Source organism: Dreissena polymorpha, chromosome 12 (assembly GCF_020536995.1).
Source record: "Dreissena polymorpha isolate Duluth1 chromosome 12, UMN_Dpol_1.0, whole genome shotgun sequence".
In the NCBI taxonomy this organism is placed as follows: Eukaryota; Metazoa; Mollusca; class Bivalvia; order Myida; family Dreissenidae; genus Dreissena; species Dreissena polymorpha.
The window spans coordinates 49600924-49615345 of NC_068366.1; the positions used below are offsets into that span (position 1 = coordinate 49600924).

At 36.2% G+C, this 14422-nt stretch overlaps 1 long non-coding RNA gene across 1 annotated transcript; it reads left to right on the forward strand.

Moving 5' to 3' along the window:
* The first annotated feature begins 2796 nt into the window (after nt 1-2796).
* LOC127852345 (uncharacterized) lies at nt 2797-8914 on the forward strand. Its single transcript, XR_008036204.1, has 4 exons — nt 2797-2859; nt 4914-4975; nt 7029-7090; nt 8780-8914. It is a non-coding gene; the product is annotated as an uncharacterized LOC127852345 (long non-coding RNA).
* Nucleotides 8915-14422: the final 5508 nt, after the last annotated feature.

Genomic DNA, 14422 nt, shown 5'->3' on the forward strand with positions numbered 1-14422 from the left:
TTCGGACTGAAAACACCCGCGTGTGAAAAATGATACAGAATGGCCAAATGGACAGCTTATCCAGCCAAACTTAGATATTGGTGCAATAGGTGGGATGATAATAATATGAAAGAAAACACATTTCAGTAAAAATAAATTTCTCTAAACTAACTATGATAAAAAAGGAAATATCATCTGCAAGTGCAATATGACTGGAAGCAGATTTTTGGTCATTTCTGTTCTCAGCAAAAGGGAAGAAAATAAGTGCATTAAATGCATGAATTCAGATAATTTGACCTGGAATAGTTGTTTTTCAAGTTGACCGACCCCCCACCCTTATATATTGGAATAAGGGCTAAATTGCTTTCCGACTTAAATTCAAATTCAACCGCATATTGTTGACCGTGTCGCGTTAATGTGTTACATGAAGTTAGAATTCAACGCCAGGGACTCCGTGATCGAGTAACGCAACTAAAACTTTTGCGAAAAGCATGAAACATTCAAACAGAGCCCCATTTCACCGACATGGAATGGCAGGCATTTTTACAGTATGGACAGTGCAGCAGATGCTTAACTGAGCCAGCCTTCATATTTAGTACAATCATGAATGGAGCAAGATTTTATCACTTCATATTATCATAAAGTACACTTAAAATACATAAATGCATGTTTTTGTTTCATTTTTTATCTTTTTCTATTGGGTATTTTGACTTTTTCAGGAAAGGGAATGTCTGCGACTAAGTCAAGGGCCACTGGATAGGGTTGTTGATGGCAAACAGGTAATAATATCATTTTGTTATCATGTACACAAGCAAATAAGCATATGTATGATGCTTTAGGTGTGAAAGACTGTCATAATCAGGATTGTGGTCACTCACACCCTTGCCGTCATGTAATTCTCCTCGCAGTTTGTATTGATAGTTCCGCGCGTCCTGACATGTAAAGCTCGTGCTTTGTTGGCAGCTGAAGTTGGCACTTAACAGTTATCCTTGTTCCTGAGCATGTATGCAGTACAGCTGAGTTGATTTGCTACTTGTTACCCTACAATTAGCTGTGTTTTGTGTATTGTTTTCTCACAATATGCTTATATTCATGTTTTCCGGCTTAAAATGTGTCGCGCCTTACTTAAACATAGGATTGTTATAGCAAGTGTCCCCTTCATCATTTACCTTAAGGGATTTTTTGACAAAATTTGGCACTTTTCAGCAACTTGTTTGTTTTTTATTGGTACATGGTTCTCTCATTCAGTGATTTATGACAGTATTGTCCTTATTCTTTTTTCTTTCTTTGCATAGAAGGTGACATGATCATTGATATTTGTTGTGTTGAGAATTCTGCAGGAAGCTGTGTCCCCAAAAGAAGTACTAGAAACCCCTTTTCAGGACACTGCCTTGATCGAACTGCCTTTCTAACCCTAGTTACTACACATGGAAATCCTGCTAAGCTTATAATGCTTGCCTACATATGTGTTTTTGTTCAATTTAACTTTTCCTTCCAGCTTAAACCCTTCCCCCCCCCCCAACAAATGAGCATTGTTTCTTTCGCTTGGTTACAAACTCCCATTTGGACCAGATTACCACCATAAAAATAGCCTAAAGTACTTATTTTGTGTCCAAAATATGAAAATTTGTATTGTCTTGAACCTCTAATGAGAGCTGGCAATGCATTTTGACCATCTGCTGCAGTTAAAAGGCACCATGACATTACATGCTAGAATATTTCATTGGCGGCTGGTAAATAAATGGGCACCGATCGACAAGGCGCTTTCAAGATTTTACACTTTATTGGTGAAATAACAAGTTATTGGAAGCTTATTGATTTCTACACTTCAAAGTATTTTGATCTCTCATTTTGACTAATAAGTTTATTGTCTTGGATGAAATTGGATTGTTTTTGCTTTGAAATTGGCATTTTTGGGATGATTAAAAAAAAACACACAAAAAAGACATTATCAAAATTGCTTAGAGTGAAAATATCTAACAAATTCATTCTTTCCCCACCACACATTAGCCCCACTTGCATGTCTTTTTGGTTTGTTTTGGTATTTTATTGCAGATATTGAACACAACAGCTTTAAATCTTAAAGGGGCAGTTAAGCCTTTAACAGGCTAATATCGCCTTCTTCGGACTGAAACACCCGCGTGTGAAAATATGATACAGAATGGCCAAATGGACAGCTTATCCAGCCAAACTTAAGATATTGGTGCAATATGGATGGGATGATAATAATATGAAAGAAAAACACATTTCAGTAAAAATAAATTTCTCTTATAAACTAACTTATGATAAAAATGAAATATCATCTGCAAGTGCAAAATATGACTGGAAAAGCAGATTTTTGGTCATTTCTCAGCAAAAGGGAAGAAAATAAGTGCATTAAATGCATGAATTCAGATTATTTGACCTGGAATAGTTGTTTTTCAAGTTGACCCCCCACCCTTATATATTGGAATAAGGGCTAAATTGCTTTCCGACTTAAATTCAACCGCATATTGGTTGACCGTGTCGCGTTAATGTGTTACATGAAGTTAGAATTCAACGCCAGGGACTCCGTGATCGAGTAACGCAACTAAAACTTTTGCGAAAAGCATGAACATTCAAACAGAGCCCCATTTCACCGACATGGAATGGCAGGCATTTTTACAGTATGGACAGTGCAGCAGATGCTTAACTGAGCCAGCCTTCATATTTAGTACAATCATGAATTGAGCAAGATTTTATCACTTCATATTATTCATAAAAGTACACTTAAAATACATAAATGCATGTTTTTGTTTCATTTTTTTATCTTTTTCTATTGGTATTTTGACTTTTTCAGGAAGAGGAATGTCTGCGACTAAGTCAAGGGCCACTGGATAAGGGTTGTTGATGGCAAAACAGGTAATAATATCATTTTGTTATCATGTACACAAGCAAATAAGCATATGTATGATGCTTTAGGTGTGAAAGACTGTCATAATCAGGATTGTGGTCACTCAACACCCTTGCCGTCATGTAATTCTCCTCGCAGTTTGTATTGATAGTTCCGCGTCCTGACATGTAAAGCTCGTGCTTTGTTGGCAGCTGAAGTTGGCACTTAACAGGGTTATCCTTGTTCCTGAGCATGTATGCAGTACAGCTGAGTTGATTTGCTACTTGTTACCCTACAATTAGCTTGTTTTTTGTATTGTTTTCTCACAATATGCTTATATTCATGTTTCCGGCTTAAAATGGTGTCGCGCCTTACTTAAACATAGGATTGTTATAGCAAGTGTCCCCTTCATCATTTACCTTAGAGGGATTTTTTTTGACAAAATTTGGCACTTTCAGCAACTTGTTTTGTTTTTTATTTGGTACATGGTTCTCTCATTCAGTGATTAATGACAGTATTGTCCTTATTCTTTTTTCTTTGCATAGAAAGGTGACATGAATCATTGATATTTGTTGTGTTGAGAATTCTGCAGGAAGCTGTGTCCCCAAAAGAAGTACTAGAAACCCCTTTCAGGACACTGCCTTGATCTGAACTGCCTTTCTACCCCTGTTACTACATGGAACATCATTGCTAAGCTTATAATGCTTGCCTACATATGTGTTTTTTGTTCAATTTAACTTTTCCTTCCAGCTTAAACCCTTCCCCCCCCCCCCCCCCCAACAAATGAGCATTGTATTCTTTCGCTTGGTTACAAACTCCCATTTGGACCAGATTACCACCATAAAAATAGCCTAAAGTACTTATTTTGTGTCCAAAATATGAAAATTTGTATTGTCTTGAACCTCTAAATGAGAGCTGGCAATGCATTTTGACCATCTGCTGCAGTTAAAAGGCACCCATGATATTACATGCTAGAATATTTCATTGGCGGCTGGTAAATAAATGGGCACCGATCGACAAGGCGCTTTCAAGATTTTACACTTTTATTGGTGTGAAATAACAAGTTATTGGAAGCTTATTGATTTCTACACTTCAAAGTATCTTTGATCTCTCATTTTGACTAATAAGTTTATTGTCTTGGATGAAATTGGATTGTTTTTGCTTTGAAATTGGCATTTTTGGGATGATTAAAAAAAAACACACAAAAAAGACATTATCAAAATTGCTTAGAGTGAAAATATCTAACAAATTCATTCTTTCCCCACCACACATTAGCCCCACTTGCATGTCTTTTTGGTTTGTTTTGGTATTTTATTGCAGATATTGAACACAACAGCTTTAAATCTTAAAGGGGCAGTTAAGCTTTAACAGGCCTAATATCGCCTTCTTCGGACTGAAAACACCCGCGTGTGAAAATATGATACAGAATGGCCAAATGGACAGCTTATCCAGCCAAACTTAAGATATTGGTGCAATATGGATGGGATGATAATAATATGAAAGAAAAACACATTTCAGTAAAAATAAATTTCTCTTATAAACTAACTTATGATAAAAATGAAATATCATCTGCAAGTGCAAAATATGACTGGAAAAGCAGATTTTTGGTCATTTCTCAGCAAAAGGGAAGAAAATAAGTGCATTAAATGCATGAATTCAGATTATTTGACCTGGAATAGTTGTTTTCAAGTTGACCCCCCACCCTTATATATTGGAATAAGGGCTAAATTGCTTTCCGACTTAAATTCAACCGCATATTGGTTGACCGTGTCGCGTTAATGTGTTACATGAAGTTAGAATTCAACGCCAGGGACTCCGTGATCGAGTAACGCAACTAAAACTTTTGCGAAAAGCATGAACATTCAACAGAGCCCCATTTCACCGACATGGAATGGCAGGCATTTTTACAGTATGGACAGTGCAGCAGATGCTTAACTGAGCCAGCCTTCATATTTAGTACAATCATGAATTGAGCAAGATTTTATCACTTCATATTATTCATAAAAGTACACTTAAAATACATAAATGCATGTTTTTGTTTCATTTTTTTATCTTTTTCTATTGGGTATTTTGACTTTTTCAGGAAGAGGAATGTCTGCGACTAAGTCAAGGGCCACTGGATAAGGGTTGTTGATGGCAAAACAGGTAATAATATCATTTTGTTATCATGTACACAAGCAAATAAGCATATGTATGATGCTTTAGGTGTGAAAGACTGTCATAATCAGGATTGTGGTCACTCACACCCTTTCCGTCATGTAATTCTCCTCGCAGTTTGTATTGATAGTTCCGCGTCCTGACATGTAAAGCTCGTGCTTTGTTGGCAGCTGAAGTTGGCACTTAACAGGGTTATCCTTGTTCCTGAGCATGTATGCAGTACAGCTGAGTTGATTTGCTACTTGTTACCCTACAATTAGCTTGTTTTTTGTATTGTTTTCTCACAATATGCTTATATTCATGTTTCCGGCTTAAAATGGTGTCGCGCCTTACTTAAACATAGGATTGTTATAGCAAGTGTCCCCTTCATCATTTACCTTAGAGGGATTTTTTTGACAAAATTTGGCACTTTCAGCAACTTGTTTTGTTTTTTATTTGGTACATGGTTCTCTCATTCAGTGATTTAATGACAGTATTGTCCTTATTCTTTTTTCTTTGCATAGAAAGGTGACATGAATCATTGATATTTGTTGTGTTGAGAATTCTGCAGGAAGCTGTGTCCCCAAAAGAAGTACTAGAAACCCCTTTCAGGACACTGCCTTGATCTGAACTGCCTTTCTACCCCTGTTACTACATGGAACATCATTGCTAAGCTTATAATGCTTGCCTACATATGTGTTTTTTGTTCAATTTAACTTTTCCTTCCAGCTTAAACCCTTCCCCCCCCCCCCCCAACAAATGAGCATTGTATTCTTTCGCTTGGTTACAAACTCCCATTTGGACCAGATTACCACCATAAAAATAGCCTAAAGTACTTATTTTGTGTCCAAAATATGAAAATTTGTATTGTCTTGAACCTCTAAATGAGAGCTGGCAATGCATTTTGACCATCTGCTGCAGTTAAAAGGCACCCATGACATTACATGCTAGAATATTTCATTGGCGGCTGGTAAATAAATGGGCACCGATCGACAAGGCGCTTTCAAGATTTTACACTTTTATTGGTGTGAAATAACAAGTTATTGGAAGCTTATTGATTTCTACACTTCAAAGTATCTTTGATCTCTCATTTTGACTAATAAGTTTATTGTCTTGGATGAAATTGGATTGTTTTTTGCTTTGAAATTGGCATTTTTGGGATGATTAAAAAAAACACACAAAAAAGACATTATCAAAATTGCTTAGAGTGAAAATATCTAACAAATTCATTCTTTCCCCACCACACATTAGCCCCACTTGCATGTCTTTTTGGTTTGTTTTGGTATTTTATTGCAGATATTGAACACAACAGCTTTAAATCTTAAAGGGGCAGTTAAGCTTTAACAGGCCTAATATCGCCTTCTTCGGACTGAAAACACCCGCGTGTGAAAATATGATACAGAATGGCCAAATGGACAGCTTATCCAGCCAAACTTAAGATATTGGTGCAATATGGATGGGATGATAATAATATGAAAGAAAAACACATTTCAGTAAAAATAAATTTCTCTTATAAACTAACTTATGATAAAAATGAAATATCATCTGCAAGTGCAAAATATGACTGGAAAAGCAGATTTTTGGTCATTTCTCAGCAAAAGGGAAGAAAATAAGTGCATTAAATGCATGAATTCAGATTATTTGACCTGGAATAGTTGTTTTTCAAGTTGACCCCCCCACCCTTATATATTGGAATAAGGGCTAAATTGCTTTCCGACTTAAATTCAACCGCATATTGGTTGACCGTGTCGCGTTAATGTGTTACATGAAGTTAGAATTCAACGCCAGGGACTCCGTGATCGAGTAACGCAACTAAAACTTTTGCGAAAAGCATGAACATTCAAACAGAGCCCCATTTCACCGACATGGAATGGCAGGCATTTTTACAGTATGGACAGTGCAGCAGATGCTTAACTGAGCCAGCCTTCATATTTAGTACAATCATGAATTGAGCAAGATTTTATCACTTCATATTATTCATAAAAGTACACTTAAAATACATAAATGCATGTTTTTGTTTCATTTTTTTATCTTTTTCTATTGGGTATTTTGACTTTTTCAGGAAGAGGAATGTCTGCGACTAAGTCAAGGGCCACTGGATAAGGGTTGTTGATGGCAAAACAGGTAATAATATCATTTTGTTATCATGTACACAAGCAAATAAGCATATGTATGATGCTTTAGGTGTGAAAGACTGTCATAATCAGGATTGTGGTCACTCACACCCTTGCCGTCATGTAATTCTCCTCGCAGTTTGTATTGATAGTTCCGCGTCCTGACATGTAAAGCTCGTGCTTTGTTGGCAGCTGAAGTTGGCACTTAACAGGGTTATCCTTGTTCCTGAGCATGTATGCAGTACAGCTGAGTTGATTTGCTACTTGTTACCCTACAATTAGCTTGTTTTTTGTATTGTTTTCTCACAATATGCTTATATTCATGTTTCCGGCTTAAAATGGTGTCGCGCCTTACTTAAACATAGGATTGTTATAGCAAGTGTCCCCTTCATCATTTACCTTAGAGGGATTTTTTTTGACAAAATTTGGCACTTTCAGCAACTTGTTTTGTTTTTTATTTGGTACATGGTTCTCTCATTCAGTGATTTAATGACAGTATTGTCCTTATTCTTTTTCTTTGCATAGAAAGGTGACATGAATCATTGATATTTGTTGTGTTGAGAATTCTGCAGGAAGCTGTGTCCCCAAAAGAAGTACTAGAAACCCCTTTCAGGACACTGCCTTGATCTGAACTGCCTTTCTACCCCTGTTACTACATGGAACATCATTGCTAAGCTTATAATGCTTGCCTACATATGTGTTTTTTGTTCAATTTAACTTTTCCTTCCAGCTTAAACCCTTCCCCCCCCCCCCCCAACAAATGAGCATTGTATTCTTTCGCTTGGTTACAAACTCCCATTTGGACCAGATTACCACCATAAAAATAGCCTAAAGTACTTATTTTGTGTCCAAAATATGAAAATTTGTATTGTCTTGAACCTCTAAATGAGAGCTGGCAATGCATTTTGACCATCTGCTGCAGTTAAAAGGCACCCATGACATTACATGCTAGAATATTTCATTGGCGGCTGGTAAATAAATGGGCACCGATCGACAAGGCGCTTTCAAGATTTTACACTTTTATTGGTGTGAAATAACAAGTTATTGGAAGCTTATTGATTTCTACACTTCAAAGTATCTTTGATCTCTCATTTTGACTAATAAGTTTATTGTCTTGGATGAAATTGGATTGTTTTTGCTTTGAAATTGGCATTTTTGGGATGATTAAAAAAAAACACACAAAAAAGACATTATCAAAATTGCTTAGAGTGAAAATATCTAACAAATTCATTCTTTCCCCACCACACATTAGCCCCACTTGCATGTCTTTTTGGTTTGTTTTGGTATTTTATTGCAGATATTGAACACAACAGCTTTAAATCTTAAAGGGGCAGTTAAGCTTTAACAGGCCTAATATCGCCTTCTTCGGACTGAAAACACCCGCGTGTGAAAATATGATACAGAATGGCCAAATGGACAGCTTATCCAGCCAAACTTAAGATATTGGTGCAATATGGATGGGATGATAATAATATGAAAGAAAAACACATTTCAGTAAAAATAAATTTCTCTTATAGGTTACAATACACTAAATACTTTTGGTGTTCAATGCTATACCCTCTAAAAACAAAATCTTCATTTATTTGAAGACACAATTCTCTGTACGGGCACTTGCCATGACTTTATTTTTGAATATTTCTGTGTTCATGTGGTAGGGAAAACATTGTTGTATACTACAAATTCCCTGTTTTGCTTTTAGGTTGGAGACTACATAAGACTTTGACAGTTGGCGGGAAACCATCATCAACTGGATTGATGTCGGTAAAAAGATGGCCATAAAACAGTGACCGCTGATTCGCATTGAGTTCTTTCTTACATATTGGATGACCTATGTGATTTATTGTTTAAATCATTGCGGCTTGGAATGCTCTTTTAGAAAAGGTATGGTTATGGGGGTGTCTACGCGCAAAAGTTTGACTTTATTTTTGTTAAAGTTATTGCTTTTACATTGAATTTGTGCAGGAAATCTTTTGGTATGTTGTGACCTAAACTAACTTATGATAAAAATGAAATATCATCTGCAAGTGCAAAATATGACTGGAAAAGCAGATTTTTGGTCATTTCTCAGCAAAAGGGAAGAAAATAAGTGCATTAAATGCATGAATTCAGATTATTTGACCTGGAATAGTTGTTTTTCAAGTTGACCCCCCACCCTTATATATTGGAATAAGGGCTAAATTGCTTTCCGACTTAAATTCAACCGCATATTGGTTGACCGTGTCGCGTTAATGTGTTACATGAAGTTAGAATTCAACGCCAGGGACTCCGTGATCGAGTAACGCAACTAAAACTTTTGCGAAAAGCATGAACATTCAAACAGAGCCCCATTTCACCGACATGGAATGGCAGGCATTTTTACAGTATGGACAGTGCAGCAGATGCTTAACTGAGCCAGCCTTCATATTTAGTACAATCATGAATTGAGCAAGATTTTATCACTTCATATTATTCATAAAAGTACACTTAAAATACATAAATGCATGTTTTTGTTTCATTTTTTTATCTTTTTCTATTGGGTATTTTGACTTTTTCAGGAAGAGGAATGTCTGCGACTAAGTCAAGGGCCACTGGATAAGGGTTGTTGATGGCAAAACAGGTAATAATATCATTTTGTTATCATGTACACAAGCAAATAAGCATATGTATGATGCTTTAGGTGTGAAAGACTGTCATAATCAGGATTGTGGTCACTCACACCCTTGCCGTCAAGTAATTCTCCTCGCAGTTTGTATTGATAGTTCCGCGTCCTGACATGTAAAGCTCGTGCTTTGTTGGCAGCTGAAGTTGGCACTTAACAGGGTTATCCTTGTTCCTGAGCATGTATGCAGTACAGCTGAGTTGATTTGCTACTTGTTACCCTACAATTAGCTTGTTTTTTGTATTGTTTTCTCACAATATGCTTATATTCATGTTTCCGGCTTAAAATGGTGTCGCGCCTTACTTAAACATAGGATTGTTATAGCAAGTGTCCCCTTCATCATTTACCTTAGAGGGATTTTTTTGACAAAATTTGGCACTTTCAGCAACTTGTTTTGTTTTTTATTTGGTACATGGTTCTCTCATTCAGTGATTTAATGACAGTATTGTCCTTATTCTTTTTTCTTTGCATAGAAAGGTGACATGAATCATTGATATTTGTTGTGTTGAGAATTCTGCAGGAAGCTGTGTCCCCAAAAGAAGTACTAGAAACCCCTTTCAGGACACTGCCTTGATCTGAACTGCCTTTCTACCCCTGTTACTACATGGAACATCATTGCTAAGCTTATAATGCTTGCCTACATATGTGTTTTTTGTTCAATTTAACTTTTCCTTCCAGCTTAAACCCTTCCCCCCCCCCCCCCCAACAAATGAGCATTGTATTCTTTCGCTTGGTTACAAACTCCCATTTGGACCAGATTACCACCATAAAAATAGCCTAAAGTACTTATTTTGTGTCCAAAATATGAAAATTTGTATTGTCTTGAACCTCTAAATGAGAGCTGGCAATGCATTTTGACCATCTGCTGCAGTTAAAAGGCACCCATGACATTACATGCTAGAATATTTCATTGGCAGCTGGTAAATAAATGGGCACCGATCGACAAGGCGCTTTCAAGATTTTACACTTTTATTGGTGTGAAATAACAAGTTATTGGAAGCTTATTGATTTCTACACTTCAAAGTATCTTTGATCTCTCATTTTGACTAATAAGTTTATTGTCTTGGATGAAATTGGATTGTTTTTTGCTTTGAAATTGGCATTTTTGGGATGATTAAAAAAAAACACACAAAAAAGACATTATCAAAATTGCTTAGAGTGAAAATATCTAACAAATTCATTCTTTCCCCACCACACATTAGCCCCACTTGCATGTCTTTTTGGTTTGTTTTGGTATTTTATTGCAGATATTGAACACAACAGCTTTAAATCTTAAAGGGGCAGTTAAGCTTTAACAGGCCTAATATCGCCTTCTTCGGACTGAAAACACCCGCGTGTGAAAATATGATACAGAATGGCCAAATGGACAGCTTATCCAGCCAAACTTAAGATATTGGTGCAATATGGATGGGATGATAATAATATGAAAGAAAAACACATTTCAGTAAAAATAAATTTCTCTTATAGGTTACAATACACTAAATACTTTTGGTGTTCAATGCTATACCCTCTAAAAACAAAATCTTCATTTATTTGAAGACACAATTCTCTGTACGGGCACTTGCCATGACTTTATTTTTGAATATTTCTGTGTTCATGTGGTAGGGAAAACATTGTTGTATACTACAAATTCCCTGTTTTGCTTTTAGGTTGGAGACTACATAAGACTTTGACAGTTGGCGGGAAACCATCATCAACTGGATTGATGTCGGTAAAAAGATGGCCATAAAACAGTGACCGCTGATTCGCATTGAGTTCTTTCTTACATATTGGATGACCTATGTTTTTTATTGTTTAAATCATTGCGGCTTGGAATGCTCTTTAAGAAAAGGTATGGTTATGGGGGTGTCTACGCGCAAAAGTTTGACTTTATTTTTTGTTAAAGTTATTGCTTTTACATTGAATTTGTGCAGGAAATCTTTTGGTATGTTGTGACCTAAACTAACTTATGATAAAAATGAAATATCATCTGCAAGTGCAAAATATGACTGGAAAAGCAGATTTTTGGTCATTTCTCAGCAAAAGGGAAGAAAATAAGTGCATTAAATGCATGAATTCAGATTATTTGACCTGGAATAGTTGTTTTTTCAAGTTGACCCCCCACCCTTATATATTGGAATAAGGGCTAAATTGCTTTCCGACTTAAATTCAACCGCATATTGGTTGACCGTGTCGCGTTAATGTGTTACATGAAGTTAGAATTCAACGCCAGGGACTCCGTGATCGAGTAACGCAACTAAAACTTTTGCGAAAAGCATGAACATTCAAACAGAGCCCCATTTCACCGACATGGAATGGCAGGCATTTTTACAGTATGGACAGTGCAGCAGATGCTTAACTGAGCCAGCCTTCATATTTAGTACAATCATGAATTGAGCAAGATTTTATCACTTCATATTATTCATAAAAGTACACTTAAAATACATAAATGCATGTTTTGTTTCATTTTTTTATCTTTTTCTATTGGGTATTTTGACTTTTTCAGGAAGAGGAATGTCTGCGACTAAGTCAAGGGCCACTGGATAAGGGTTGTTGATGGCAAAACAGGTAATAATATCATTTTGTTATCATGTACACAAGCAAATAAGCATATGTATGATGCTTTAGGTGTGAAAGACTGTCATAATCAGGATTGTGGTCACTCACACCCTTGCCGTCATGTAATTCTCCTCGCAGTTTGTATTGATAGTTCCGCGTCCTGACATGTAAAGCTCGTGCTTTGTTGGCAGCTGAAGTTGGCACTTAACAGGGTTATCCTTGTTCCTGAGCATGTATGCAGTACAGCTGAGTTGATTTGCTACTTGTTACCCTACAATTAGCTTGTTTTTTGTATTGTTTTCTCACAATATGCTTATATTCATGTTTCCGGCTTAAAATGGTGTCGCGCCTTACTTAAACATAGGATTGTTATAGCAAGTGTCCCCTTCATCATTTACCTTAGAGGGATTTTTTTGACAAAATTTGGCACTTTCAGCAACTTGTTTTGTTTTTTATTTGGTACATGGTTCTCTCATTCAGTGATTTAATGACAGTATTGTCCTTATTCTTTTTTCTTTGCATAGAAAGGTGACATGAATCATTGATATTTGTTGTGTTGAGAATTCTGCAGGAAGCTGTGTCCCCAAAAGAAGTACTAGAAACCCCTTTCAGGACACTGCCTTGATCTGAACTGCCTTTCTACCCCTGTTACTACATGGAACATCATTGCTAAGCTTATAATGCTTGCCTACATATGTGTTTTTTGTTCAATTTAACTTTTCCTTCCAGCTTAAACCCTTCCCCCCCCCCCCAACAAATGAGCATTGTATTCTTTCGCTTGGTTACAAACTCCCATTTGGACCAGATTACCACCATAAAAATAGCCTAAAGTACTTATTTTGTGTCCAAAATATGAAAATTTGTATTGTCTTGAACCTCTAAATGAGAGCTGGCAATGCATTTTGACCATCTGCTGCAGTTAAAAGGCACCCATGAAATTACATGCTAGAATATTTCATTGGCGGCTGGTAAATAAATGGGCACCGATCGACAAGGCGCTTTCAAGATTTTACACTTTTATTGGTGTGAAATAACAAGTTATTGGAAGCTTATTGATTTCTACACTTCAAAGTATCTTTGATCTCTCATTTTGACTAATAAGTTTATTGTCTTGGATGAAATTGGATTGTTTTTGCTTTGAAATTGGCATTTTTGGGATGATTAAAAAAAAACACACAAAAAAGACATTATCAAAATTGCTTAGAGTGAAAATATCTAACAAATTCATTCTTTCCCCACCACACATTAGCCCCACTTGCATGTCTTTTTGGTTTGTTTTGGTATTTTATTGCAGATATTGAACACAACAGCTTTAAATCTTAAAGGGGCAGTTAAGCTTTAACAGGCCTAATATCGCCTTCTTCGGACTGAAAACACCCGCGTGTGAAAATATGATACAGAATGGCCAAATGGACAGCTTATCCAGCCAAACTTAAGATATTGGTGCAATATGGATGGGATGATAATAATATGAAAGAAAAACACATTTCAGTAAAATAAATTTCTCTTATAGGTTACAATACACTAAATACTTTTGGTGTTCAATGCTATACCCTCTAAAAACAAAATCTTCATTTATTTGAAGACACAATTCTCTGTACGGGCACTTGCCATGACTTTATTTTTGAATATTTCTGTGTTCATGTGGTAGGGAAAACATTGTTGTATACTACAAATTCCCTGTTTTGCTTTTAGGTTGGAGACTACATAAGACTTTGACAGTTGGCGGGAAACCATCATCAACTGGATTGATGTCGGTAAAAAGATGGCCATAAAACAGTGACCGCTGATTCGCATTGAGTTCTTTCTTACATATTGGATGACCTATGTTTTTTATTGTTTAAATCATTGCGGCTTGGAATGCTCTTTAAGAAAAGGTATGGTTATGGGGGTGTCTACGCGCAAAAGTTTGACTTTATTTTTTGTTAAAGTTATTGCTTTTACATTGAATTTGTGCAGGAAATCTTTTGGTATGTTGTGACCTTATACAATAAAAGCCAAAGGATTTCGAATGACCTGCTATTCGACTGTCACACGTCAATAAACATCGACTATTATACGTTTCTTTTATCTTTTAAACAAAACCAGTCTGTATAAAAACAATACTCGTGAAAACAGCGCTAGGTTACATACAACTATAAAAATAAATATTCGGAACCGAAATTT